General features: G+C 37.3%; 3 pseudogenes; 1 reads left to right on the top strand and 2 right to left on the bottom strand.

Moving 5' to 3' along the window:
• Window positions 1-5,811: 5,811 nt before the first annotated feature.
• On the bottom strand, window positions 5,812-7,204 carry LOC149214090 (high affinity sulfate transporter 2 pseudogene; annotated as a pseudogene).
• A 2,701-nt stretch (window positions 7,205-9,905) lies between these two features.
• Window positions 9,906-11,300, top strand: LOC149214089 (high affinity sulfate transporter 2 pseudogene; annotated as a pseudogene).
• A 9,750-nt stretch (window positions 11,301-21,050) lies between these two features.
• Window positions 21,051-22,445, bottom strand: LOC149214088 (high affinity sulfate transporter 2-like; annotated as a pseudogene).
• Window positions 22,446-26,648: the final 4,203 nt, after the last annotated feature.

The raw sequence follows: 26,648 nt of genomic DNA, 5'->3' as shown, positions 1-26,648 counted from the left end.
TTAGAATTACATGTAGCTGAGACATAGTGAGAATTCAGAGATTTTCCTTTTCTTCTATTGCAGACACTTTAGATTCAAACTTGGGGGACAATGATCTTAGAACCTTTTCAATTACTGTAGCCTCTTTTATTTCTTCACCCAAAATTTTCATACAATTAACAATCTCATCTACCCGAAGGAAATAATTAGCCACACTTTCATCATTATACATCTTGAGAGTCTCATACTGAATCCTGAGAGTTTGAAGTTTAGCACGTTTTACCTGTTCATCTCCTTCATAGCTTGTGACCATTTTGTCCCATATCTCTTTTGCGGATTTGAAGTGCATTACCTTCATGAATTCTGTTTGGGATATACTTCCTAATAGAGTACTAACTGCTTTCGCATTTGTTTCATACTTCATCTTCTCCGCTGCATCTGTAGGAGTAGCTGAAGGAAAAGCGTAGCCTGTTTCTACAATGTCCCAAACTTCTGTACCAAGAGATTGAAGATATGCAGTAACTCTTACCTTCCAATAATTGAAGTTTGTCCCATCAAAAACGAGTGGCCTGATTGATGCTTCTCTCTCGTAGTTGCTCATGATTAACGATCTACCTTCAAGTGATCAAGCTTCTCTGAAGGACCTGCTCTGATACCAATTGTTGAAAATAATACTGAGAGGGGGGGTGAATCAATATTATCTAGCAATTTAACAAATCTTCCTTATTTGATCTTTGAATTATTCTTGCATATCAGTACCATAAAATAATGAGCATGAACAAAGAAAACAGATAGTCACACGAAAGAACACAAGATGTAAGGTGGAAACCCAATGTGGGTGAAAACCACCTGCTGCAATATGTCTCTATCTTCTTTCAAAGTAGAAACGCCTTTTACAATGATTTTGTACTGGTACAGTCCTTTACCAGTACGCAGGCTGCAACCTGCAGAGAGCTACAACTCTCTCTCGTTTTCCAGTCTCCTCCTGGAAGGGAGCTACAACCCCCTACTTCTTTTCATAAAGCATCAAATGATCAACAAGTATACAATAGTTACAGTCCACTACAGTTATCAGATCAGTAATCACAGAACTAACCCAGAACACCTTATCAATAGAAAAAATACAGTTAACAGAACATCTTAAGACAGGGACGCAGTTTTCCCTTCTGTGGCCTGCGACGAGACGCAGTTCATCTTCTGCTCTCCTGCGTCCACCCGCAGAGATCCTTCTGCTGCGCTGCGTGCCGACGCAATGTTCCTTCAACTGCATTGCGTCCTGTTGTACCAGGGACGCACACAACAATACTATCGCGCCGCGTCCTTTTGCTTCAGGGACACACCCAAAAACACTATTGCGCCGCGTCCTTTTGCTTCAGAGATGCACTTGAACCTGTTCTGCCCTGCGTCCCCACGCAGATCTCCCGATACTGAACTGCGTCCTGGACGCACCTGAGCCTGGTCTGCCCTGCGTCCCCACGCAGGTCTCTCTCTACTGCGCTGCGTCCCGACGCACTTGCCCTTCACTGTACCTGCGTGCCTTCGGGTATGAATGATTCCAAGACTTTAAGAGTAACCCAAACACTCAGATCTACAGATCTGATCATGCGCCAAAGAGATCTTAGTCCTTCAGTAGATTCGCCTTCTTTAGATCTAGACTAGATCTCACCCAATAAGATATTCAACCGAAGACATACTTAGCCAAATGATCTCCTTGCTTTATATATGCAAGCTCCTCCTCAAAACATGGAACAATACCACGAGCCAACACCATAGAAACACAAAACCGTCGGCTAGATACCACACAAGAAACCCCCACGTGATTTTCTCTGCCTTGAAATGTGTGCACTGGGTGGACGCACCCCCTGAACGGCTGGCCTGCGTCTCTGGACGCGGACCCTGCATGGTGTACCTACGGGTACGCACCTTCTGAACTGGTTTCCTACGTCCTTCTTAATTTTCAACAAACTGAGAGCCTTGCCATGGGAGTTGCCATCAAGTACAACATCTGTAACATACAGCCATACCAGAAAACATAATGCCAACAAACACTAGTAGCAAAGGTTCGTCTTTTTGTATATGTATGCTTAGGTTATACTCATAGTTAGTTGTTAAACTGATTTTGGTATTGTTAATTTGAAAGTATTGGTATATTTAATTCGTTTGCTTCCATTTGTGGATAGTGTTATAGACATTTTTGGGCACTTCAACCCCAAGTATAAAATGTCCATAAACCAAGGGCTCCTAAGTCCCTAAAAGTGTTGTTCTAACCCCTAAAGGAACAAGGTCAACTGATTATAGCTTCTCCCAGAAGTTCTCCATGAAAAACTGCTCAGAACTGGTCAAAACAGGATAATTTCAGCTGCTCCATAGGCAAAGTGTGTTGCATCTCACCTAAATACACTGTGTGGGTGCATTTCATTTCAAAAATCCCTTCTATGGGGTGCGATGGGCGAGAAGTGACAAATGGCAGTGTCATTCCGCGAGGTGGAGAGGCATGGAATCTTCCAGAAACTTCTCCTATGACACTTGCCTCTCTGAATTTGACCAAGGATGAGTAAGAGATCATCAATCTCCAAGTGGAAGCAATAGAGACAAGACACTAATCAAATCACAAGATGAACCATCTCCCTTACAGATATCTATATATGGATCCCTCATCCCAGAGATCCACGAGGCTGGAATTTTGCATATTGTAAGGAATTGCTGTTGGTTTCTTGAGACAACATCATAGTGTTGGGTGATCTAAGCTTTGTATGAGGTGAAGAAGGGCTTACTTGCTGAGAGGATGATGCTGGGTCAGAACAACTGGTTGTAACTCCCTTGGCTCTTTCTTGTTTATCAATAAAAGCTATTCAAGTTTTCCTCCATACTCTTGTGCCATTTATGTTTTATGCATTTGTATGGTCAATTTACATATGATCCTAGATTGTTTATGATTATAGATCCATGTTCTTGTCTAGTGTTATGCTATTGTGATCCTATAGGCACTCTGTGAAGCTGGGCGTACAAGGGAGCAAGTAGCGAAAGACTATCAAGAGAGAGAGGAATCGAACTAGGAGATTAGCACAAGACAGAGGTTGGTCTTCTTTGTTCTTCTCTCATCTATATTTCATAAAGTAAAAATGAAAGTAGCTTTACTTTGTTTGTTTCTAAGGTAGCTACCACACCTTAGTGGGATAAGCAGTTCTGTGTAGACACTTTTCCTTGTAACAGATAGTTCTAACAAAATCATTGTAGTGAAAAGAATATATTCCAAAAAGGATGATAGCAAGTGGTTTTCACCTCATTTATCCCTTGCAAGGATCATGGTTTGAGGAACACTTCTCATACAGCCCAAAAAGACAGAATTCTTGTTTTTTGTGAAATCTAGGGTTTTCTTGCTAATTACGTCATTATCTTTCATTTTCATAGATAAGCTTCAATTGGTATTTTCTGATCTCTTAGGTTCTGCATTGATCTCATCTTGCTTCCATATTGGTTTCAAGCACTTCCATGCATGAATTTAGCAAGTAAATGGTGACAACTCTGTTTTTTCCTCTATTTGAATAAACCCTTCTTGTCTTTGATGAGTTTATGTATGAATGTCAAGAATGATGTTTTTTGTTGTAGGAGATTCTAAATTATAGGGATACCTCATCTCATCAGCCTCATCCAAACCATATCCACCCATGACTTCCAAAAGTCACTAAGGTCTCAATTCGAATTCTTGTCTTATGAGGAAAACTTGCCATCTCCGTTGAGAAAATCCAACCATCTTAAAGCTTTGGATTTAGTTCTAAGTAAGTACCTACCACTCACATGCCTTATTTCCTCCTCATTCACCATTTCCAAGCTCCATCCCACCTTCTGGACCATTCCCCAAGCTTTCGCTCTATTCCTGTAGTAAAATAGGGGATCATGTGGGTGAGATAGTACTTCCTATAGACATCTTGTAGGAAACATGTAGTAAGCTTGTTTTGAGCTCGATTTGAGAAAAAATATTACTAAAGGCCTGGATTAGGTCCCTAATTTCCCTCCAAGTCATATGAACCATTATACTCATTTTCCTTCACACCTATCTCCCTTGCTAAAGAACCAAGTAAGATTAACATTTACATTTTTCAAGCGAAAATATAAAAAGAAAAAGTTATTTTATATGTATTCTTGCACATAGTAGTTAGCACTCTCTAGATCATATTTCATGCTTAGATTAGTTAAAACCTCACATGTTTTCAAGTAGGGTTCTTTTGCAATAAAAGTGTGTTAGAAATTAGATAAATGATTTCATGTTATTTTGCAAGCATTTCGTTCAGTCTTTCTGTTATCTCAAAATCAAGCCCTAGAAGGCTGCAAACCAGGAAGACTTCAAGTAACTGTTTCAAACCAATGTTTTAGCTAAGGCTTAGCCTCCTTAGCCTGAGAGGGCTCTCTCAAAGGATTAAAGGTTTCTAATTATGATCAAGATGGCTAACTCTTTGTGAAACAAATAAAAATGAAAATGGTGGAAACAAAATTAACAAGTATCCATTAGGCTTATGAAGTCATATGTGATTTAGTATTAACAGTAGAATTGGCTTTGCATAAAAGTCAAGGCATTCAGATTTCAATATAAATAGGGCACACCAAACACAAGGAAGATAGTCTACGAGTCTGTGAAGGAAATTAGAACACTGCAAGTGATTTCTAAGTAATCAAATACTCATAACACTGTGGATAACATGAAAAGACAACAAATGAAACTCATACATTGAACTCTCTATGATTCTTGAGAAGCATAAGCCAGCACTGTATTGCCAAAAAAATGGAGTCTTTACATAAGCCAAATATCAGATATTTTTTACATAAATTTGCAACCCCTATTACCTTTTTCTTTCTCCTATATATAGAGTTCTTCTACCTAACTGAGATTCCTCCTCAAGCATGAGGGGAACTCGAAATATACTTCTAATGACACCTATTCAACTTTTAACTGCCTATTAAATATAACAAACTGCTACTAGACTTTATAGAGATCTAAATCAAATAGGTGTCTAACTCCACATTATGCTAATAATAGCCTTAATTACAATCATTCTCGTTCTTTGAAATGTGGTCCTATTTAGTTTGGCTGTGGTGGGTGTTCAAAGCTCCATACTAGTCCTCAATGTCACATCTTCTCCATTGCCCCTGAAACATAGGAAACTACCCCTATTTATCAGCCTTTGGTTTTCCTAAAAAATGTTCGAATCCAATGAACCATGCCCTTCATCTTTGATTATCCAAAATATATCTGAATGCCACGTCCTTGATGTGCTGTCAACCTCTTTCCTGTGTGAAGGAAAAAACTTCTTCAAGTTGTCTGACATATCTTGGACTGTAGTAAATGTGATCACTTTATGACAAAAAGTTTAGAGTTGGATTTGAATACATGTTTCCTCCACCTGTCTTGACCTTATTGAAAGTTGATACCTTTTGATGATCCCTTGAAGATATTCCCTTTTCAAAAAATTTCCACTTGTATTTCAAAATCGGTTGACTGAGATTAGATTGTGTAGCTTCAACAATTTCGTAGTGCGCTACGAAACTGTTGTGCGTTAGTCACCTTCTTCGACAGTCTCGTAGCGTGCTACGAAACTACTGTGCAGAAAACACAGTTTCAACCAAAATTTTGCTATTTTAAGCTTCTTTCTATTTAAATTTTCTTCAACTGCTCCAAGGCCTTTCAAAACTGAATGGAAATGTATGATTCTTCAAGAAAGATTATACCAAGCAAAACCATCAAAATTTGAAACATAGCCTTACTTGAAATGGGATTTCTTTAAGGAGATTCTTTCTGCTGGCCTAACTGTATCTTTAAGTATTCAATTTGTTTCTTCATGCCTCTAATCCCAACTCTCGGATGTAGTTTTCACTGGAGAAGTACATTGCAGAATCAATACGCACAATTAATATACTAGGAATTTTGGAGACATCAAGGTATTGTTCAATATTCCTGAATATATTTGTTCCAGGAATTCTCCCATGTAGGGCTGTACGTGGCCTTGTCACTTGTAGAAGAATTTTTCCGAAGGATAAGACGACTGCAATCAAGAGTCCATATCCGATAGATGCAAACACTACACCAAAAAATTCTCCCATGCAAGCAAGAAAGTCTAGCTTATCAGTTTTCCAGATGAGAAGTGCTGCCTTGATGTCAATCAAACTAATAACTGCAGCAATAATAATTGAAGCAAAGATTGCATTTGGAGTATATTTGAAAAGTGGTGTGATCACTATAGTGTCAAAAGAACCACAAATGACATCACAACATTGGAAACTGCTGACTGACAGCCTGCATTATAAATCATTGCTGAACGTGAGAAGGACCCTATTGTAACATAGCAAGAAGTCAATGAGCCAGCTATATTCATAACACCCATTACTAGCATTTCTTTGTTTCCATCCAAGTGATAATCATTCAAGGCTTCAAAAGTTCTTCCTACAGCAACGCCTTCCGTAAGAGCAATCCAAGCAGCCACAAAATCAATTTTAAGGCCTTTCGCAAGAAGACATCCACTGAAAGTAAGTTCAGATACACAAGATGGATTTATTCCCTTTTTTATATGATTTACAATTTGTACACCGCGTTTGTCTGCACGAGTTAAATAGACAATGAGAGTTGCCAATATGACCGAGGTTAAAGGAGCCACATCAGGCACCCAAAAAAGGTGCCTGTATTTCTTGCCAATATATTTTGCAGTGAGAAGAAAAATCAGAAAGAATACTCCAATCAAAATAGTTTGCCAATTTCATCCATGATGAACTGCACCCCATACAGACTTCATTACAGAGATTATATCTGTATTTTTAGTGAATTTTTGTATGCCAAGCAACCCTTTCAGCTGTTGTAGTGCAATTGTAATGGCTACACCTCCCATGAAGCCAACAATTGAAGGATGTGATAGAAAATCAACCAGGAAACCAAGCCTGTAGATTCCCAGCAGTGCCTGAAAAATACCAGCAAAAATGTTGATGTGAAGATAAGTTGGTGGTAATCAACAGACTTAATATCGTCTATTTCATTCCTGACCAAGGTGCCCAACAAGATGGAAACAATGGCTACTGTACCAATGGCAATAACCCTGGAGCTTCCCATCACAGCATATACCAATGGTGGTAAAAAGCTCGAATAAAGACCATATTGAGGATCCATGTTAGCTAACTTTGCATAACCAATATCCTGAGGAATGTAGAGGCTTGCAATTATTAAACCTGCAACCAAATATCCTTTTAATTGTATTAAACGAAACAAATGCAACAAGCATGATTGTCTCAGGATCTTTTAGTAACCGTTCTCGTTCTTCTCCTATTTTCGTAACCAAAGTGTCAATTTCTGTTGTGTAAAAGTCAATGGCATCCACTCTTTCACCCCAAAAATCGAGAAAACCTTCCTTTGTTGTGGGCCTCTTTTCAAGATGTCTTGAATACTTGATCTGGTAGTAATCAAGCCAGTTTTTGAGTTTCTCCTTCTTCTTAACAAGCTTGGCAAGCTTATTTGCATTGTAGACAACTAATTGTCTCATCGGTATTTGGAGGCACATTTCTGACTAGGACACTGAATTCATCGGCACGACGACGTTGTGAAGCCAAGAAATGCAGCCTCATGCTTGCTATTTTGTCATACTCTACGTAAAGCACAAAACATGTCCACGCTGAAAACACATACGCCATTAATAGATGAGCCCAAAACCTTTAAGAACCACTCTGGACATTTGATACTGAAAGTCTGTCAATGTCACTAAAGACCAACTTTTTCTTTAAGTTTACTAAAGTCCCTCCTGTGGCATTTACTGGAACAAGGATTGCACAAGCAAGAATTTCCAAAGCGTGTTTTCAAATGTTGAGGACTTCCAAGACAACAGAGCCGCCCCCCAACCATAATTCCAATGCATGTACAAAGGGCCTGTGCTTCATTCATGCTATGTGTTGTCAGGATAACTGTTGTTATTCAATTTTCATTATAATCACGAGCAAAGACATATGGCACACAGAGTGCTGTCAAAAGCTTTACGAGTATTGATGATAGAATTTGGCGAAGCAACCATAATCCACATAAGAAAGAAAACCCATCTGCTTTGACTTGATATAGCTAAATACATGGAAGAGTTTTACTCTCCAGTGTTTCAGTTTTTCTACGAAGATCAGAGGCAATTTCAGTGGCAGTGGTCATCACAATATCATAGTGGCTCTGAACTCCGATGCAGTCAAAAAAACTCAAATATCAAATAAGACAAATGATTGGCTACATTGGAAATTTCACATTGATTGAGCTGAAAGAAGTTTGAATTGAAAGGGTAGGTAGGTAGGAAAATGCAAATAAGCTCAAGGTTGACTGAGCATTTTTCAGTAGATGTAGATTTCTTTCTCCTACAGTGATCATCAAGCATAAGACCAAGGTGAAGGCCCAAGAAGCTTGAAGAGGATGCTTGTCAAGCAATTGTCTGTTTGTCATAAGAGGATGAAGCACTGCACCTGCGAGTTCTTAGCATACTACAGGAGCACACTATCCCAAGTGGAGCCACCTATTATCACCTAAGAAACAATTTCTAAATTGTTCACATCAATTTGATTGTAAAGGTTTGGTGTTAGTCCGAGTTTAGTTTTCTTTTGAAACAGGGCTTTCTTTAGTGACCACCATGCTCTGCTTCAACTCAGCAATGTTTTCTTCAATTCTGCGGCTTCCAATTACCCATGGCATTAAGTGCAACGATCTTTATGCCTTCAATATCGGATGTTATGTCATTTGGGCTGCGGCAGCTGGAGTTGGATATTTAGTGGACTATTTGAGAGTTCATAGCTTGAGAGTTCTTTTCATGAAGTTCATAAAATGGTCTTTAACAGTTCTGAAAAGTTGTATTCTTCTATCATTATGGATCATCGTGACACTTGTTTCATCAGACCTTTGTTTGATCTTCTGGTGGTAGTCTCTTTGTGGGTTCTTGTGGATAAAAGTCCCATGTTTCTTCTCTATCAACATTGGGTTTTTAGGCTTATATTTCTTAAGATATGGACAAAATTGGTATTTCTGGGTCAAATGGCACTCCTTACAGATGACAGTTGGCGAATAAAGTTCAAGCAAGTCAAAGCAGATGGGTTTTCTTGCTTACGTAGATTATGGTTGCTTCGCCAAATTCTGTCATCAATACTCGTAAAGCTTTTGACAGCACTCTGTGTGACATATGTCTTTGCTCGTGATTATAATGCAAATTGAATAACAACAGTTATCCTGACAACACATAGCATGAATGAAGCACAAGCCCTTTGTACATGCATTGGAATTATGGTTGGGGGGCAACTTTGTCGTCTTAGAAGTCCTCAACATTTGAAAACACGCTTTGGCAATTCTTGCTTGTGCAATCCTTGTTCTAGTAAATGCCACAGGAGGGACTTCAATAAACTTAAAGAAAAAGCTGGTCTTTAGTGACATAGACAGACTTTCAATATCAAATGTCCTGAGTGGTTCTCAAAGGTTTTGGGCTCATCTATTAATGGCGTATGTGTTTTTAGCGTGGACATGTTTTGTGCTTTACGTAGAGTATGACAAAATAGCAAGCATGAGCCTGCATTTCTTGGCTTCACAACTTCGTCGTGCTGATCAATTCAGTGTCCTAGTCAGAAATGTGCCTCCAGATACTGATGAGACAATTAGTTGTCTACAATGCAAATAAGCTTGCCAAGCTTATTAAGAAGAAGGAGAAACTCAAAAACTAGCCTGATTACTACCAGATCAAGTATTCAAGACATCCTGAAAAGAGGCCCACAACAAAGGAAGGTTTTCTCGATTTTTGGGGTGAAAGAGTGGATGCCATTGACTTTTACACAGCAGAAACTGACACTTTGGTTACGAAAATAGCAGAAGAACGAGAACGGGTACTGAAAGATCCTGAGGCAATCATGCATGTTTCATTTGTTTCATTTAATACAGTTCAAAGGAGATTTGGTTGCAGGTTTAACAATTGCAAGCCTCTGCATTCCTCAGGATATTGGTTATGCAAAGTTAGCTAACATGGATCCTCAATATGGTCTTTATTAGAGCTTTTTACCACCATTGGTATATGCTATGATGGGAAGCTCTAGGGATATTGCCATTGGTCTAGTAGCAGTTGTTTCCATCTTGTTGGGCACCTTGGTCAGGAATGAAATAGATGATATTAATTCTGTTGATTACCACCGACTTATCTTCACATCAAAATTTTTGCTGGCATTCTTCAAGCACTGCTCGGAATCTGCAGGCTTGGTTTCCTGGTTGATTTTCTATCACATCCTTCAATTGTTGGCTTCATGGGAGGTGCAGCCATTACAATTGCACTACAGCAGCTGAAAGGGTTGCTTGGCATACAAAAATTCACTAAAAATACAAATATAATCTTGTAATGAAGTCTGTATGTGGTGCAGTTCATCATGGATGGAATTGGCAAACTATTTTGATTGGAGTATTCTTCCTAATTTTTCTTCTCACTACAAAATATATTGGCAAGAAATACAAGCGCCTTTTTTGGGTGCCTGTTGTGTCTCCTTTAACCTCAGTCATATTGGCAACTCTCATTGTCTATTTAACTCCTGTAGACAAATGTGATGTACAAATTGTAAATCATATAAAAAAGGGAATAAATACATCTTCTGTATCTGAACTTACTTTCAGTGGAAGTCTTCTTGTGAAAGGCCTTAAAATTGATTTTGTGGCTGCTTTGATTTCTCTTATGGAAGGCGTTGCTATAGGAAGAACTTTTGCAGCCTTGAATGATTATCACTTGGATGGAAACAGAGAAATGCTAGCAATGGGTGTTATGAATATAGCTAGCTCATTGACTTCTTGCTATGTTACAACAGGGTCCTTCTCACGTTCAGTAGTGAATTATAATGCAGGTTGTCAGTTAGCAGTTTCCAATGTTGTGATGTCATTTGTGGTTCTTCTGACACTACTAGTGATCACACCACTTTTCAAATATACTCCAAATGCAATCTTGGATTCAATTATTATTGCTGCAGTTATTAGTTTGATTGACATCAAGGCAGCGCTTCTCATCTGGAAAACTGATAAGTTGGACTTTCTTGCTTGCATGGGAGCATTTTTTGGTGTAGTGTTTGCATCTGTTGAATATGGAATCTTGATTGGAGTCGTCTTATCCTTTGGAAAAATTCTTCTACAAGTGACAAGGCCACGTACAACCCTACTTGGGAGAATTCCTGGAACAAATATATTCAGGAATATTGAGCAGTACCCTGATGCCTCCAAAATTCCTGGTATATTAATTGTGCGTATTGATTCTGCAATGTACTTCTCCAATGAAAACTACATCCGAGAGCTGGGATTAGAGGCATGAAGAAACACATTGAAGACTTAAAGATATAGTTAGGCAAGCAGAAAGAATCTCCTTAAAGAAATCCCATTTCACGTAAGGCTATGTTTCAAATTTTGATGGTTTTGCTTGGTATAATCTTTCTTGAAGAATCATACATTTCCATTCAATTTGAAAGGCCTTGGAGCAGTTGAAGAAAATTTAAATAGCAAGAAGCTTAAAATAGCAAAATTTTGGTTGAAACTATGTTTTCTGGAATAACACAATAGTTTCGTAGCGCGCTACGGAACTGCTGAAGAAGGTGACTAATGCACAGCAGTTTCGTAGCACGCTACGAAACTGCTGAAGCTGTGCAATCTAATCTCAGTCAACCGATTTTGAAATACAAGTGGAAATTTTTTGAAAAGGGAATATCTTCAAGGGATCATCTAAAGGTATCAACTTTCAACAAGGTCAAGACAGGTGGAGGAAACATGTATTCAAATCCAGCTCAAAACTTTTTGTCATAAAGTGATCACATTTACTACAGTCCAAGATATGTCAGATAGCTTGAAAAAGTTTTTGCCTTCACACAGGAAAGAGGTTGACATCACATCAAGGACGTGGCATTCAGATATATTTTGGATAATCAAAGATGAAGGGCATGGTTCATTGGATTTGAACATTTTTGAGGAAAACCAAGGATGATAAACAGGGGTAGTTTCCTATGCTTCAGGGGCAATGGAGAAGATGTGACATTGAGGACCATTATGGAGCTTTGGACACCCACCACAGCCAAACTAAAAAGGACCACATGTCAAAGAACGAGAATGATTGTAATTAAGGCCATTATTAGCATAATATGGATTTAGACTCCTATTTGATTTATATCTCTAGAAAGTCTAGTAGTAGTTTGTTATATTTAATAGGTAGTTAAAAGTTGAATAGGTGTCATTAGAAGTAGATTTCGAGTTCCCCTCATGCTTGAGGAGGAATCTCAATCAGGTAGAAGAACTCTATATATAGGAGAAAGAAAAAGGTAATAGGGGTTGGAAATTTATGTAAAAAAGCTCTCATATTTGGCTTATGTAAAGACTCTGTATTTTTGGTAATACAGTGCTAGCTTATGCTTCTCAAGAATCATAGAGAGTTCAATGTATGAGTTTCATTTGTTGTCTTTTCATGTTATCCACAGTGTTATGTGTATTTGATTACTTAGAAATCACTTGCATTGTTCTAATTTCCTTCACATACTGGTAGATTGTCTTCTTTGTGTTTGGTGTGCCCTATTTATATTGAAATCTGAATGCCTTGACTTTTATGCAAAGCGAATTCTACTGTTAATACTAAATCACATATGACTCCATAAGCCCAATGGATACTTGTTAATTTTGTTTCCACCATTTTCATTTTTATTTGTTTCACAAAGAGTTAGCCATCTTGATCATAATCAAAAACCTTTAATCCTTTGAGAGAGCCCTCTCAGGCTAAGGAGGCTAAGCCTTAGCTAAAATATTGGTTTGAAACAGTTACTTGAAGTCTTCCTAGTCTACAGCCTTCCAGGGCTTGATTTCGAGATAACATTTTGGTGCATCTGCTGGGAGTCTAAGTATTATTCATTCCTGAAACCAAGAGACTGAACTTCTGAAGGTAGCAGGAGCTCAGAAGATTTTCGAGGCTGCAATCTACCTTGGCGACTCCATTGTTGAAGAATTTGAAATTCATAGATTCATGGTGATTCCACTGGAGTTATGAAGGACCCAGATGCTACCATTCTTATTTCAAGGTATGTATGCATAAATTTTTCAGGAATTCATGGTTTCCCAAATCATTTTCCCAAGGATGCTTATTTTCTAAGGAATGGCCCAAAATTCAGTGGAGAAGATTTGAGTTTAGCTTTGAAGCATATATAAGATTTTTGTGATTTTACCGAGATTCTTAGAGTTAAACATGAGGATGTTTGCATTATGTTGTTCTATGATTCATTTCAAGGGAAATGTAAACGGTGGATTGAAAGCTTTCCTACCAAATCCATTAAGTCATTTGAAGACTTTTGGCTTATGTTTTTGGAGGAATGGTTAGATAGATCAGATGTGGTGGCAAACTCTCCTTCAATTCAAGGTTTCAAACAATGGAATAATGATAATATTAATGAAGAAATAGATGAAAATTTTTCTTTGTCCTTGTCTTCTTATCTAAAATCATTTCAGTGCAAGATAGAAGATAAGATGAAATTTTTGGACGAAGTTACTAAGGACATTGAGAAAGACATTGAAGGTATACACGGTCAAATTCAATCATATAGTCTTCATGGTTATGATCATTCTTTTCAAAAGATTTCTATGGTAGAACACAAGGAGAGGGTGTTGCTTCCTTTCTCTTTCGTGATTAAGGAAGAGTACATTGTTATTGAAGATTAGTTTGCACCACCAGAAAGTTTTCTTGAAGAGGATGCTTGTCAAGCAATTGTCCAAGAAGCCCAAGAAGCTTGAAGAGGATGCTTGTCAAGCAATTGTCCGTTTGTCATAAGAAGATGAAGCACTGGACCTGCGAGTTCTTAGCGTACTACAAGAGCACACTATCCCAAGTGGAGCCACCTGTTATCACCTAAGAAACAATTTCTAAATTGTTCACATCAATTTGATTGTAAAGGTTTGGTGTTAGTTTGAGTTTAGTTTTCTTTTGAAACAGGGCTTTCTTCAGTGACACCATGCTCTGCTTCAACTCAGAAATGTTTGCTTCAATTCCACGGCTTCCAATTACCCATGGCATTAAGTGCAATGATCTTTATGCCTTCAATATCAGATGTTATGTCATTTGGGCTGCGGCAGCTGGAGTTGGATATTTAGTAGACTATTTGAGAGTTCACAGCTTCAGAGTTCTTTTCATGCAGTTCATAAAATGGTCTTTAATAGTTCTGAAAAGTTGTATTCTTCTATCATTATGGATCATCGTGACACCTGTTTCATCAGACCTTTGTTTGATCTTCTGGTGGTAGTCTCTTTGCGGGTTCCTGTGCATAAAAGTCTCTTGTTTCTTCTCTATCAAGATTGGGTTCTTAGGCTTATCTTTCTTAAGATATGGACAAAATTGGAGACTTTTTGGCTCAGCTGCTGCTCTATTTGCAGACTGTGTATATTTTTAACCTAATGCAGATTTCTACTTAGACAACTCAAGATTCATGAAGAGTTCTTGTATGTTCTTGTTATGATGGCATCTTCCAATACTTACATTGTAGTGGTGTTTAGTTATGATACTTAGAATTCATCAATGATGCTCTGACTTCCTTCATAGATAAACTAACTATGTTTCATTGTTTTGTATTTTCATTTCTGCACTTGAACTCTATAATGCCTTGACTTCCATGCTAGGTATAATGATTTGGCTTCACTATTCAGGATTCAAAGAGAGTTTTTAGTGTCATATTGTCTCATGGCTTTCCTTTTTCACTTACTTGCAGTGGTATGAATACATGTTACTTAGAACTCATCAATCATGCTCTAACTTCCTTCATGTATTTATAAACTGTGTTTCCTTGCATTGTATCTTTGTTTTGTTGATGGATAAAAACTCTCTATGCCCTGACTTCATGTTAAGCTGATCTTGATGTGGTACTGAAACATACTTTGACTCCATAGTCCAATGGTATCCAGCCTTCGTCTTTCAACCTATAAACATATACAATTACAAACCATAGAGTTAGCCATCTATTCATATCTTTAATCTAAATCATTAACCCTTTGAGAGAGTCCTCTCAGGCTGAGGAGGCTAAGCCTTAGCTAAAAGATTGGTTTGAAATAGTTACACCGAGATAGTATGATCAACAGCCTATCAGAAATAACAAGAGAGTCTGCAATAGAGTTTTGGTCTCTAGTTTTGATACTAAAAGTATGAGCCTGAAACGTTTCCAACATATCCAACACTAAGTTTCTATATGCCCTCACCCTTACATCCTTGGTTTGATAAGCACCTTCCACTTGTTTTATTACCAATTCAGAATCTCCACAAACAACAATGTTTCTAGCTTTCAACTTTAACAAAGCTTCTAATCCCAAACTCAAAATGAAGCCCTGGAAGGCTGGAGACCAGGAGGACTTCAAGTAACTATTTCAAACCAATCTTTTAGCTAAGGCTTAGCCTCCTTAGCCTGAGAGGGCTCTCTCAAAGGATTAAAGGTTTTTTATTATGATCAAGATGGCTAACTATTTGTGAAACAAATAAAAATGAAAATGGTGGAAACAAAATTAACAAGTATCCATTGGGCTTATGGAGTCATATGTGATTTAGTATTAACAGTAGAATTGGCTTTGCATAAAAGTCAAGGAATTCAGATTTCAATATAAATAGGGCACACCAAACACAAAGAAGATAGTCTACAAGTATGTGAAGGAAATTAGAACACTGCAAGTGATTTCTAAGTAATCAAATACTCATAACACTGTGGATAACATGAAAATACAACAAATGAAACTCATACATTGAACTCTCTATGATTCTTGAGAAGCATAAGCCAGCAATGTATTACCAAAAAAACAGAGTATCTAATGTGATAGAAAATCAACCAGGAAACCAAGCCCGCAGATTCCCAGCAGTGCCTGAAAAATACCAGCAAAAATGTTGATGTGAAGATAAGCCGGTGGTAATCAGCAGACTTAATATTGTCTATTTCATTCCTGACCAAGGTGCCCAACAAGATGGAAACAACGGCTACTGGACCAATGGCAATACCCCTGGAGCTTCCCATCATAGCATATACCAATGGTTGTAAAAAGCTCGAATAAAGACCATATTGAGGATCCATGTTAGCTAACTTTGCATAACCAATATCCTCAAGACTGCAGACGCTTGTAATTGTTAAACTAGCAACCAAATCTCCTTTGAACTGTATTAAATGAAACAAATGCAACAGGCATGATTGCCTCAGGATCTTTCAGTTTAGCTTGTCATTGGGCCATGGAGTCAAGGTGTGTTTCAGTACAACAATGAGATTAAATTCACGTGGAAGTCAGGGCATAGAGGGATTTCACATAAAAGTAGAATAGAGATATAGTGTAGGAACACAGTCCACAAATACATGAAGGAAATTAGAGCATCTTCAAATGAGTTCTATGTAACATGTATCTGTACTACTGCAAGTAAGTATAGGAAAGAAACCATGAAGAAAATCAAACATTAAAAACCCTTGCTGAATCTTGAGTAGTGAAATCAACTCCTTATATTATCCTGAAAACATACAGTCACATACAGTAACACAAAGTCCTCTATTTCTTTGAGAATTTCCAACCCTTAATACATTATTTCTTCTCCCATATATAGAGTTCATATATATTCCTTCCTCAAGCATGAGGGGAATTCAAATTCCTCCTAATTTGACACCTATTGACACTTAAAACTAACTATTTAATACAAAGGACAACTAACTAGGAGTCCTAGAGACCTAATACAACTAGGAGTGTAACTCCTTATTATGATTACAACAACCTTATATAAAAATTTAAAACATTCTTTGACACCTAAAATTCCATGAAGTCGAATTTGATGGTGCTCATAACCTTCCAGCTGGCCCTTGATGACTCATCATTTTGTTGTTCCTAGAAACTAGGAGACTATCCCTTGCTCTGTTCTGGCTGAAACATAGGTCTTGGGACAGAACTCATAACTTCTAAAAAAAAATGTATTTGGAAAAAATGAAGGAGGCTTTTGTGAACCAATCCATGTTGAACAAAAAACTCTCTTTGTTTCTTGAAACATCTTTCCTACCGCCCAGAATGAGTCTTTGAAAAACAGGTGTTAAACAGGAGAAATATGTTTGTGAAAAACTGCACCTACAGCAGTTTCGTAGCGCAAGTTTTGTCATCCATTTCTCCCAGATCATAATGGATTTGAAGAAACTGAATTTTTTTTTTATATATTTCATTAGGTTAGGAATAAAAACCTCTTTCAATTTTCCAAAATATTCTTTCAATTGCTCTAGAGACCTCCTGGAAGTTGACTACTTAAAAGAGTTTTTCTCCTGAAAAAGGCTGCTTCAGTGATTTCGTAGCGCAAGGTTTGGTATGTGTATATGTCTTCATTTCTTGAATTTACCTTTTGATTAGGGCTCAAACTTCTCAAGTGATCTTATTACACCTCTGCAGCAACATCCCTTTCAAAATAATCCTCTCTTTCTTTCAAGGTAGATCCTCAAAAACAAAACTGTCACCTTCAGCAGTTTCGTAGCGCGCTACGAAACTGCTGTGTGAGTCAAAAACACATAGTTCTCTTTTTTAAAATTGTCTTTCTTGGGATTTCAGTGACTGCAGATATAACCTCTGGAGAGATTGGTAATTCAAGCACTCCAACCTTTGAATTAAATACTATGAAATTGGAAGCAAATTCTTTGGTGACTTGCATGTGACCTCCTTGAAGTTTTTCGCAGAGTCTCCAACAGCCAACCTATTTGAAAGCTTGTTCAATATTAGACACCTGCCTGACCTATGATCCTTCTTTTCTGTAAACAACTCCATGGAATTCCTGCAAGATGAAAATTGAAAGAGCTTGCACCATCTTAATCTCGATCATTGCCTCGCTTGAAATGAAAATGGAAGCTACTTCACGTGGACTTCAAAGAATTCTGATTAAGTGCTTGTCAATTTTCTTCTCATAGATGAACCCATACATAATAATAACTGAAAATACTTGGCTCCTTTTTTGAAATTTGAAACTTGAGTGCACCAAGGCACTTAACTAACCTAATGATAATAATGAGCAGTTGAATGTGATAGGCAAGGTGTATGGATTGACAATTGATGATGAAAATCTAACAAATTCTAGTAGATTTGACAGTTGGATGACATTTGAAATGGATCTGCATGAATCCCTGATTTCGTAGCGCAGCCAGTGCAAATTCTGGGTTTTGCGCTATGAAAACCCCTAGACAGTTTCGCTGCGCATAAGAACTTTGAAATAGGATTTACATATGGAGCTTAGGTGTGATGTGAGACCAGTGATGGATGAAAACAGAGTGTTGACCTTTATTTAAACATACCAACAAGACTCCTAGGACTTAGACACTAAAGAAAACATGGAAAAATTAAACCTAGACTAACACCTAACCTTTACAATCAAACTGATGTGAACAATTTAGAAATTGTTTCCTAAGTGATAACAGTGGCTCCACTTGGGATAGTTTGCTCCTGTAGTAAACTAAGAACTCGCAGATCCAGTGCTTTATCCTCTTATGACAAATGGAAATTTGCTTAACAAGCATCCCCTTTAAGCTTCTTGGGCCTTCACCTCAGGCTTAAGCTTGATGATCACTATAGGAGAAAGAAATCTATATCTACTGAAATATGCTTAGTCAACCTTGAGCTTATTTGCATTTTCCTACCTACCTACTCTATCAATTTCCACTTTAGGTCAAGCAACATGATCTTTCCAATAAAGCCAATCAATTTTCCTTTCTGATATTGGAGGCTCTTGACTGCATTCAACCTCAAAATAACCATGATAGTGAGATGACCAAATCAACTTATAATGTATATGATCTTCATAATGCAAATGAAAATGAAATACTGATGTGCAAAACTTTGCCATGTATTCATTTATAGGGTCAAAGAAAGCATGGTTATTTTGATAATCATCATAACATTCTATCTCTTCAAACAACTGATCCTCAGCCACACAAAATTCCTTTGATGTGCTATCAAACTGCCTTTCTACATGATTCTCATAGACAATGTAATTTTCCTTACTATTGTGATCTTTCTTTGAAGTAAGCTGCTGCAAGGAATTACAAAATTGAACAACCTTTTCCTCTGCCTGAGGGCTATAAAAGATATTTTCCAGTACTTCTTCTTGATGTTTGCAGTCAATTTCATACTCATAATGATCTAAATCCTGACAATCTGTTGCACCTCTACATCAATCTCAGAGGATGTAATATGATTTTCATAAGTAAACCCCTGCTGATCTTCATGCTGCATTTCATGACATGTTATACTTTCTTCTTGGTGTTGAAATGCATTGTTATGAAGAGCCTCTAAAATTTCTTCATCCATAAATTCATCATCATCATAACAATCCTCCAAGTACTGAATAAGACTTAAAGAATGTCTACAACAATCTTTGAGCAACAATAAGGAAGGATGACATTCTTTATACATCTCATAGAATTCATCATGAAAATTAGCAAGCGAATATATTGAACCATTTTCCAAACCTTTATACCAAGACCATGCTTTTCCTTCTAAAGTGGTCATAAACATCTTCATCAGACAATCTTCAGGGAAATGAACCTTAAGGATGCAGACCAGGAAGACTTCAAGTAACTGTTTCAAACCAATCTTTTAGCTAAGGCTTAGCCTCCTTAGCGTGAGAGGGCTCTCTCAAAGGATTAAAGGTTTTTGATTATGATCAAGATGGCTAACTCTTTGTGAAACAAATAAAAATGAAAATGGTGGAAACAAAACTAACAAGTATCCATTGGGCTTATGGAGTCATATGTGATTTAGAATTAACAGTAGAATTGGCTTTGCATAAAAGTCAAGGCATTCAGATTTCAATATAAATAGGGCACACCAAACACAAAGAAGATAGTCTACGAGTATGTGAAGGAAATTAGAACACTGCAAGTGATTTCTAAGTAATCAAATACTCATAATACTTTGGATAACATGAAAAGACAACAAATGAAACTCATACATTGAACTCTCTATGATTCTTGAGAAGCATAAGCCAGCACTGTATTACCAAAAAAACAGAGTCTTTACATAAGCCAAATATCAGAGCTTTTTTACATAAATTTCCAACCCCTATTACCTTTTCCTTTCTCCTATACAAAGAGTTCTTCTACCTGACTTAGATTCCTCCTCAAGCATGAGGGGAACTCAAAATCTACTTCTAATGAAACCTATTCAACTTTTAACTGCTTATTAAATATAACAAACTGCTACTAGACTTTCTAGAGATCTAAATCAAATAGGAGTCTAACTCCATATTATGCTAATAATAGCCTTAATTAAAATCATTCTCATTCTTTGACGTGTGGTCCTTTTTAGTTTGGCTATGGTGGGTGTTCAAAGCTCCATACTAGTCCTCAATGTCACATCTTCTCCATTGCCCCTGAAACATAGGAAACTACCCCTGTTTATCGGCCTTTGGTTTTCCTCAAAAATGTTCGAATCCAATGAACCATGCCCTTCATCTTTGATTATCCAAAATATATCTGAATGCCACGTTCTTCATGTGCTGTCAACCTATTTCCTGTGTGAAGGAAAAAACTTCTTCAAGCTGTCTGACATATCTTGGACTGTAGTAAATGTGATCACTTTATGACAAAAAGTTTAGAGCTGGATTCGAATACATGTTTCCTCCACCTGTCTTGACCTTGTTGAAAGTTGATACCTTTAGATGATCCCTTGAAGATATTCCCTTTTCAAAAATGTTCCACTTGTATTTCAAAATCAGTTGACTGAGATTAGATTGTGCAGCTTCAGCAGTTTCGTAGCGCGCTACGAAACTGCTGTGCATTAGTCACCTTCTTCAGCAGTCTCATAGCGTGCTACGCAACTGCTGTGTTATTCCAGAAAACACAGTTTCAACCAAAATTTTGCTATTTTAAGCATCTCGCTATTCAAATTTTCTTCAACTGCTCCATGGCCTTTCAAAACTGAATGGAAATGTATGATTCTTCAAGAAAGATTATACCAAGCAAAACCATCAAAATTTGAAACATAGACTTACTTGAAATGGGATTTCTTTAAGGAGATTCTTTTTGCTGGCCTAACTATGTCTTTAAGTCTTCAATTTGTTTCTTCATGCCTCTAATCCCAGCTCTCGGATGTAGTTTGCATTGGAAAAGTACATTGTAGAATCAATACACACAATTAATATACCAGGAATTTTGGAGGCATCAGGGTACTCTTCAATATTCTTGAATATATTTGTTCCAGGAATTCTCCCAAGTAGGGTTGTACGTGGCCTTGTCACTTGTAGAAGAATTTTTCCAAAGGATAAGACAACTACAATCAAGAGTCCATATTCGACAGATGCAAACACTACACCAAAAAATGCTCCCATGCAAGCAAGAAAGTCCAGCTTATCAGTTTTCCAGATGAGAAGTGCTGCCTTGATGTCAATCAAACTAATAACTGCAGCAATAATAATTGAAGCCAAGATTGCATTTGGAGTATATTTGAAAAGTGGTGTGATCACTAGTAGTTTCAAAAGAACCACAAATGACATCACAACATTGGAAACTGCTGACTGACAACCTGCATTATAATTCACTACTGAACGTGAGAAGGACCCTGTTGTAACATAGCAAGAAGTCAATGAGCCAGCTATATTCATAACACCCATTGCTAGCATTTCTTTGTTTCCATCCAAGTGATAATCATTCAAGGCTGCAAAAGTTCTTCCTATAGCAACGCCTTCCGTAAGAGCAATCAAAGCAGCCACAAAATCAATTTTAAGGCCTTTCGCAAGAAGACTTCCACTGAAAGTAATTTCAGATACAGAAGATGTATTTATTCCCTTTTTTATATGATTTACAATTTGTACACCGCGTTTGTCTACACGAGTTAAATAGACAATGAGAGTTTCCAATATGGCCGAGGTTAAAGGAGCCACAACAGGCACCCAAAAAAGGCACTTGTATTTCTTGCCAATATATTTTGCAGTGAGAAGAAAAATCAGGAAGAATACTCCAATCAAAATAGTTTGCCAATTCCATCCATGATGAACTGCACCCCATACAGACTTCATTACAAGATTATATCTGTATTTTTAGTGAATTTTTGTATGCCAAGAAACCCTTTCAGCTGTTGTAGTGCAATTGTAATGGCTTCACCTCCCATGAAGCCAACAATTGAAGGATGTGATAGAAAATCAACCAGGAAACCAAGCCTGCAGATTCCCAGCAGTGCTTGAAGAATGCTAGAAAAAATTTTGATGTGAATATAAGTCGGTGGTAATCAACAGACTTAATATCGTCTATTTCATTCCTGACCAAGGTGCCCAACAAGATGGAAAAAACGGCTACTAGACCAATGGAAATATCCCTACAGCTTCCCATCACAGCATATACCAATGGTGGTAAAAAGCTTGAATAAAGACCATATTGAGGATCCATGTTAGCTAACTTTGCATAACCAATATCCTGAGGAATGCAGAGGCTTGAAATTGTTAAACCTGCAACCAAATCTCCTTTGAACTGTATTAAATGAAACAAATGCAATAGGCATGATTGCCTTGGGATCTTTCAGTACCCGTTCTCGTTATTCTGCTATTTTCGTAAGCAAAGTATCAATTTGTGCTGTGTAAAAGTCAATGGCATCCACTCTTTCACCCCAAAAATCGAGAAAACCTTCCTTTGTTGTGGGCCTCTTTTCAGGATGTCTTGAATACTTGATCTGGTAGTAATCAAGCCAGTTTTTGAGTTTCTCCTTCTTCTTAACAAGCTTGGCAAACTTATTTGCATTGTAGACAACTAATTGTCTCATTGGTATCTGGAGGCACATTTCTGACTAGGACACTGAATTGATCGGCACGATGACATTGTGAAGCCAAGAAATGCAGCCTCATGCTTGCTATTTTGTCATACTCTACGTAAAGCACAAAACATGTCCACGCTGAAAACACATACGCCATTAATAGATGAGCCCAAAACCTTTGAGAACCACTCTGGAAATTTGATATTGAAAGTCTGTCAATGTCACTAAAGACCAGCTTTTTCTTTAAGTTTACTAAAGTCCCTCCTGTAGCATTTACTGGAACAAGGATTTCACAAGCAAGATTTTCCAAAGCGTGTTTTCAAATGTTGAGGACCTCCAAGACCAACCATAATTCCAATGCATGTACAAAGGGCTTGTGCTTCATTCATTCTATGTGTTGTCAGGATAATTGCTGTTATTCAATTTGCATTATAATCATGAGCAAAGACATATGGCACATAGAGTGCAGTCAAAAGCTTTACAAGTATTGATGACAGAATTTGACGAAGCTCCCATAATCAACGTAAGCAAGAAAACCCATCTGCTTTGACTTGCTTGAACTTTATTCACCAGCTGTCATCTGTAAGGAGTGCCATTTGACCCAACAATACCAATTTTTTCCATATCTTGAGAAAGATAAGCATAAAAACCCAATCTTTATAGAGAAGAAACACGGGACTTTTATCCACAGGAATCCGCAAAGAGACTACGACCAGAAGATCAAACAAAAGTCTAATGAAATAGGTGTCACGATGATCCTTAATGATAGAAGAATACAACTTTTCATAACTATTAAAAACCATTTTATGAACTGCATGAAAAAAACTCTGAAGTTGTGAACTCTCAAATAGTCTACTCAATATCCAACTCCAGCTGCCATAACCCAAATGACATAACATCCGATATTGAAGGCATAAATATCGTTGCACTTAATGCCATTGGTAATTGGAAGCCGTGGAGTTGAAGCAAACATTGTTGAGTTGAAGCAGAGCATGGTGGTCACTGAAGAAAGCCCTGTTTCAAAAGAAAACTAAACTTGGACTATCACCAAACCTTTACAATCAAATTGATGTGAACAATTTAGAAATTGTTTCTTAGGTGATAACAGGTGACTCCACTTGGGATAGTGTGCTCCTGTAGTACGCTAAGAACTCGCAGGTCCAGTGATTCATCCTCTTATGTCAAACGGACAATTTCTTGACAAGAATCCTCTTCAAGCTTCTTGGGCCTTCACCTTGGGCTTAAGCTTGATGATCACTGTAGGAGAAAGAAATCTACATCTACTGAAAAATGCTCAGTCAACCTTGAGCTTATTTTCATTTTCCTACCTACCTACCCTATCAATTCAAACTTCTTTCAGCTGAATCAATGTGAAATTTCCAATGTAGCCAATCATTTGTCTTATCTGATATTTGAGTTTTTTTACTGCATCAGAGTTCAGAGCCACTATGATATTGTGATGACCACTGCCACTGAAATCGCCTCTGATCTTCGTAGAAAAAATGAAACACTGGAGAGTAAAACTCTTCCATGTACTTAGCTATAGGATCCCAGAATACATGATCAGCTTGATGATTTTCTTAACTTTCTGGTTGTGCAAACTAATCTTCAATAACAGTGTACTCTTCCTCAATCACGAAAGAGAAAGGAAGCAACACCCTCTCCTTGTGTTCTACCATAGAAATATTTTGAAAAGAATGATCATAACCATGAAGACTATATGATTGAATTTGACCGTGTATTCCTTCAATGTCTTTCTCAATGTCCTTAGCAACTTCATCCAAAAATTTCATCTTATCTTCTATCTTGCACTGAAATGATTTTAGATAAGAAAACAAGGACAAAGAAAAATTTTCATCTATTTCTTCATTAATATTATCATTATTCCATTTTTTGAAACCTTGAATTGAAGGAGAGTTTTCCACCACATCTGATCTATCTATCCATTCCTCCAGAAACATAAGCCAAAAGTCTTCAAATGACTTAATGGATTTGCTAGTAAAGCTTTTGATCCACCGTTTACATTTCCCTTGAAATGAATCATAGAACAACATAATGCAAACATCCTCATGTTTAACTCTAAGAAGCTTGGTAAAATCACAAAAATCTGATATATGCTTCAAAGCTAAACTCAAATCTTCTCCATTGAATTTTGGGCCATTCCTTAGAAAATATGCATCCTTGGGAAAATGATTTGGGAAACCATGAATTCCTGAAAAATTTATGCATACATACCTTGAAATAAGAATGGTAGCATCTACGTCCTTCATAATTCCAGTGGAATCACCATGAATCTATGAATTTCGAATTCTTCAACAATGGAGTCGCCAAGGTAGATTGCAGCCTCGAAAATCTTCTGAGCTCCTCCTACCTTCAGAATTTCAGTCTCTTGGTTTCGGGAATGAATAATACTTAGACTCCCAGTAGACGCACCAAAATATTATCTCAAAATCAAGCCCTGGAAGGCTGCAGACCAGGAAGACTTCAAGTAACTGTTTCAAACCAATCTTTTAGGTAAGGCTTAGCCTCCTTAGCCTGAGAGGGCTCTCTCAATGGATTAAAGGTTTTTGATTATGATCAAGATGGCTAACTCTTTGTGAAACAAATAAAAATGAAAATGGTGGAAACAAAATTAACAAGTATCCATTGGGCTTATGGAGTCATATGTGATTTAGAATTAACAGTAGAATTGGCTTTGCATAAAAGTCAAGGCATTCAAATTTCAATATAAATAGGGCACACCAAACACAAAGAAGATAGTCTACGAGTATGTGAAGGAAATTAGAACACTGCAAGTGATTTCTAAGTAATCAAATACTCATAATACTGTGGATAACATGAAAATACAACAAATGAAACTCATACATTGAACTCTCTATGATTCTTGAGAAGCATAAGCCAGCACTGTATTACCAAAAAAACAAAGTCTTTACATAAGCCAAATATCAGATATTTTTTACATAAATTTCCAACCCCTATTACCTTTTTCTTTCTCCTATATATAGAGTTCTTCTACCTGACTGAGATTCCTCCTCAAGCATGAGGGGAACTCGAAATCTACTTCTAATGACACCTATTCAACTTTTAACTGCCTATTAAATATAACAAACTACTACAAGACTTTCTAGAGATCTAAATAAAATAGGAGTATAACTCCATATTATGCTAATAATAGCCTTAATTACAATCATTCTCGTTCTTTGAAATGTGGTCCTTTTTAGTTTGGCTGTGGTGGGTGTTCAAAGCTCCATACTGGTCCTCAAAGTCACATCTTCTCCATTGCCCCTGAAACATAGGAAACTACCCCTGTTTATCAACCTTTGGTTTTCCTAAAAAATGTTCAAATCCAATGAACCATGCCCTTCATATTTGATTATCCAAAATATATCTGAATCCCACATCCCCGATGTGCTGTCAACCTCTTTCCTGTGTGAAAGCAAAAACTTATTCAAGATGTCTGACATATCTTGGACTGTAGTAAATGTGATCACTTTATGACAAAAAGTTTAGTGCTGCATTCGAATACATGTTTCCTCCACCTATCTTGACCTTGTTGAAAGTTGATACCTTTAGATGATCCCGTGAAGATATTCCCTTTTCAAAAATTTTCCACTTGGTGCGTTACTCACCTTCTTCAGCAGTCTCGTAGCGCGCTACGAAACTGTTGTGTTATTCTAGAAAACACAGTTTCAACCAAAATTTTGCTATTTTAAGCTTCTTGCTATTTAAATTTTCTTCAACTGCTCCAAGGCCGTTCAAAACTGAATGGAAATGTATGATTCTTCAAGAAAGATTATACCAAACAAAACCATCAAAATTTGAAACATAGCCTTACTTGAAATGGGATTTCTTTAAGGAGATTCTTTCTACTGGCCTAATTGTATCTTTAAGTCTTCAATTTGTTTCTTCATGCCTCTAA

This window comes from Pinus tabuliformis, chromosome 1_1, assembly GCF_031772625.1.
Source record: "Pinus tabuliformis cultivar Carrire ecotype Pingquan chromosome 1_1, CPIR1, whole genome shotgun sequence".
Classification (NCBI taxonomy): domain Eukaryota; kingdom Viridiplantae; phylum Streptophyta; class Pinopsida; order Pinales; family Pinaceae; genus Pinus; species Pinus tabuliformis.
The sequence above is the reverse complement of the archived record's forward strand: the minus strand, read 5'-3'. Positions and strand labels throughout refer to the sequence as shown.